At 30.3% G+C, this 4,890-nt stretch overlaps 1 non-coding gene across 1 annotated transcript; it reads left to right on the forward strand.

Annotated features, from left to right (window-relative positions):
- The first annotated feature begins 670 nt into the window (after nt 1-670).
- LOC114914162 (small nucleolar RNA R71) lies at nt 671-777 on the forward strand. Its single transcript, XR_003800781.1, has one exon. It is a non-coding gene; the product is annotated as a small nucleolar RNA R71 (small nucleolar RNA).
- Nucleotides 778-4,890: the final 4,113 nt, after the last annotated feature.

Genomic DNA, 4,890 nt, shown 5'->3' on the forward strand with positions numbered 1-4,890 from the left:
ATGATATGATGGCTGGATAGGTTGACTTGACTGACCTCTATTGTAGGTATAATTTTGGTATGAAGGTTTACTCTGAAAATCTTGCATAGAAAAAATTTGGGTCTGGACCTGAGTCTGTTGGGTTCTCCAAGAAAAATTAGGGTGGTTCCTCCAATCTGTATTATATGTGTTTGAGAATGGGTCATTGACAAGCTTGGAGTAATCTTGAGTAGGTTAAACTTGTTCTGGGATGAAAGATAGAAACTGTGCACCTGTAGGATATTCATTCACATAATGGGCTGGACTAGTACAAATAGAATAAATCTTCTAATAATTGAAAGGTGGTGTGTATTGCATAGGAGATTGTTGACCTAGGGTTAGGAACTGATCTAATTTTTGGACAAGAAGGTCAACTTTATCTAATTTTTGAGCTATTAGGTTCAAATTAACCTTAGGACTAGAGTTTGTTTGCTTGATCTCAAAAATTTCTACTCACTTTTAATGAGGGATTGATCTTTTGTTGGAGGATAATAAAGCATGATTGATCGAATTTTCAATCAAGATTTTAAACAAAGTATAAGCTTCATCCTCACTCTTACGCATGAATGCACCCCCACAAGATGCATCTACCATCTGTCTGTATTGATCATCAAAATCCTCATAAAAAGCTTGAATAATTTGCCACTTAGATAGCCCATGGTGTGGATATTTTCTAAGAAGTTTCTTAAGTCTCTCCCATGATTCATAAATTTATTTTTCTGAAAGCTGAGCAAATTCAGTGATGGCTTGCCTCATGGTATTGGTTCGATCTATGGGATAGAATTTTTTAAGAAACTAATGTTGCATTTCAACCCATGTTCGGATCGGTCTCCTTATTGTGTCAAGTCAGTATTTGGCTTTGTCCTTAAGTGAGAAAGAAAATAGGGTCAATCTAAGTGCATCATCAGTAAAATTTTGAATTTTCATCATGGAATAAATTTCTAAGAACTCATCTAGATGCTTGTAAAGATCTTCATTGGTATTCTCGTAGAAAGATGGGAGCATCTAGATTGTGGTCGACTTGATCTCATAATGGCTTACAGGGATATCAGGTAAGTGAATACAAGTCGATGGGTTATAGATAGAAGGAATAAAATATTCTTTCATCTGTCTAGATGGTTCTCTAGGGTCTCCAGCCATTTGATTTTCAGGTTTCGCATGAATCAGCCGTTCAATTTCAAGATTAGATTCAACTAGGTCAGGATAAAGAGATCTTCTACCGTGCATATACCAGTGCAAATCCTAATGTATGATTTAATTTTTTTTTTTAAGAAAAAGGAGAAAGAGAAGAGAAAAGAAAGAAAAAGTCCTAGATCTAAAGACGTAAGATAAGAAAAATTAGTTGTGGTTAAGTGTTAACTGCAATCAAGTTAGCAAACAATTAAACCTAGACACCTACAAATTTTTTAGACCTCACAATTCGATATATAGTGGCTTAGACTAAATACAAATTGGGTTTGACCTCACTTCCTTTAACTAGCCAGATAAGAGGTGGGGTCGTGGGGGTCCCCCCGTTGCTTGTCTTAGACACCAATTAAATTGACCAGGTAAGCTAACAAAATCAATTAAATAATCATGAGTTCACTTAGGTTGAGCCTTTATAACCTCTAGTTTTAGACATCAGTTTCAGAGGTGAGTCCAAACTTACATTGTACTTGACTTCACTATAATATTCAAATTGAACTCAATTGATCCTAGGAGCCAATGTCTACTTGATTTAGTTAGGTTTGGATCAATGCGAGACACTGGTTGGTTATTTTTGGGCTAAAGAAGGGTAATAAAATCTCCACCTTATCTTATTATGGGTATTGTCCTTAAATTGATTTAAGATGAATGTGCACAACCAATTTCAAACAAAGAGTTCTATGCAACTAAATTAGATGCATGAAACTAATAAAACTTGAAAGCTTACCTTGTCTTCAATGATCATCAAAAGTAAATTTAAGATGATGAATGCTTCTAACAATTAAGTTTCTACTCTTGTCATGCGATTTTTATCAGATTTATGTGGATAAATTTTAGGTTAACTTGAAAAAAAATAGCAATTAATACTAAAAAAATAGTTAGGATTAGGGTTAAGATTGATCTCACCAAATTGGAACGTTTCACCCTTCTTTTCTTCTCCTTCTTTTTTTTTGAAAAAAAATCAAAAAAATTAGTAAGTTATATTCATAAGAAAATCAAAGAAATCAAATATTAAAATTGATGCCTTCTCCGACAACGATATGAAAAATTGATATGATCGCGATGTTATCGTTAGGACACCGTAATTAGCAATCTAATTCTGACTTCAATAAAAATTAAAAATATGTAGAAGGTAGCGAGTCGGGTCGAATTCATAGAGAAGACAGGATTTTGATTTGAAATCTTTGATTTTATAAAAATAAAATAAAATTTTAAAGAAAAATCATTTAAGTCAAAAAATAAAAATTAAAAGTATAAAAAATAAATCAGATACTAAGATCTACTATTTAGATCCTAACTTTTACTTACAATAAAAATAAATAATAAAAATTTAAGGTGTATAAAATAAATTGGTATGAAGATCTACTAACTAGATCCTAGTATCTACTTACGAAAAATAAAAGACAGAAATTTAAAGTGTAATAAAATAAATTTTGTATTAATTAAAATTAAAATTTAAGTATAAAAAAATTAAAAAGAATAATAAAATAAAATAAATATAAAACTATAATAAAGATCAAAAGTTGATCAATTCAGTCTCAACGAAAAGATGGTTGATGACCTCTCCTTCTTCCTTCGTACTCCATAGAGCGAACCGACTTCTCCTCTTCTTTTTCTTAGATTTTTAAAACTTTTTTTATTTTTTCTATTTTTTTCTTACTTTTCCACTCAATCTTTTTTTTCTACACTTATTTTTGGATCTTCTATTCATAGGTGAATTTTTCATCTTTTTTTGATCACAAAAGGAGTCCTAAAATCCTTAGAAAATGTATTATGCTCGTAGAAATTTTTCCGACCGTCGGATCTTCATTGGACCACCTAGATCGCTCCAAAAACCAGCATTATACTCCTTATCAGGGTCAAAAATGATTCTGACCTTTGGATTATGCTTCAGATTTGATCTGGACCGTTGATCAGTGCTAAAAAATCTTTCTTTCAATCGGTAACGAATGTCAGCCATCCGATCTAGTTTTGGATGAATTTGGACCATCGGATCGTGCAAATTTCTTCCACCTCGCCTGTAGACCGCATCATGGATCACAAACTATTCCTCTGGACTATGCCCTTAAATCCATGGACCGAGCGACCAGTCCACCATGCATTGAAGGTAATAAAATTTATTTTTTAAGATATTTTCGCTCGATTATCGCTTCGATTTTCACCTGAAAAATAGAAAAAAATATATATTAAATTTTTTATTATTTTATTTCTTAAATTACTCAATTAACTCAATATCTATTATTCATAAATATATTTTAATTTTATATTTTTTTAAAATTATTTATTTTTATAAAAAAATCTAATTTATTTATGAAATTAAGTTTTTTAGAAGATTTAGCACCATAAATTATCAAAAATATCTTCAATAAATATAAAAATATATCATTTATCATTATACAAAAATTTTTTATTCTAAAATTGGGTCGACTTAATCAATATTGAGCCAGCTACACATAGAGACTGAATCGACTCAGTTCAAAATTGGATTGGCTCAGTAATTATGTGAGCACTTTTCAAAGAGTTTCAAATCTGAAAATTCTTGCATAACACTAAAATAAAATCAATCATAATATTTTTAGATTATATCTAAAATTTTTATGATTTGAGATTTTATTTTATCATGATTAAAATAATTTTAATCATATAAATTAGATGTCTTATTTTTCATACAATTTTGTATCACATACAACAAATCTAGAGTTTCAAGATCTAAAATTTTACAAAAATAAGTTCTTCCTTTTGCGTCCTTCCTCATGGGATCTAATCATATGACATCCTTACATGTCATAAGAGCATCCCATCTAATGGGAAGAGAAGGCCTTTAAACCCTTCTTGCTCCTATAACCAGACGGTCTAGTGATCAACTCAATCCAAGTATTTGCTAATCGGATCATCTAATCTAATCACATATCATATATGCATGAATTTAGATCTAATCTAAATTATATTAGATCTGATTATAACTTTAGATCATATCTAAATCAGATCATAAATATCACATGCAACACATAAAATCAAATTTTATCAACGATCAGCATAAACTAAGACAATCTTTTCACTGTAAGGGGTAAATCCTATAGTAGGACAACTTTATATCAGTTTGTGTGATCAATTATTGATTAAATTTAAATTTAAGATATTACATATCATATCTAAATTAAATTAAATTTTAGATTTAATATGCACATAAATCATGTCATAACGAATCTAAGTTCTGATATTACTATTGGAATGTGTAGGCGATTTCATCCATGTATTTCAAATTTTTTTCAAAAAAATTATAGTGGAAGACTATTAGATTAATCAAATTAATTTAATATGAATATGATCTAATCATCAAATTAACCTACTCTAGGATCTATGATATGATATGTTACATATAAATCTAAGAAAACACTGAAGATAAAATCAATATGCATGCATGTGAATAGTAGATCATATCTACTTTTAATCTGAGTTCAGAACTCGATATTTTTATATGGATCGATGATCTTCACTATTGAGAGATATGGTAAAGAGGATCTTTGCTAGTTGCTTGTAGCTGCACATACGTCCAGTCTCTACAAAAAATCCATTCGAAGCCCTGATCTGATCGATCTTCTCGAGAGTGCAAGCTTGCGTGAAGATCTTCTTCTTGACTGATCTGGATCTTTTCTTCAAATCTTTGAAACTTTTTTAGAGATTGAA

Source organism: Elaeis guineensis, chromosome 4 (genome assembly GCF_000442705.2).
Source record: "Elaeis guineensis isolate ETL-2024a chromosome 4, EG11, whole genome shotgun sequence".
Lineage (NCBI taxonomy): Eukaryota > Viridiplantae > Streptophyta > Magnoliopsida > Arecales > Arecaceae > Elaeis > Elaeis guineensis.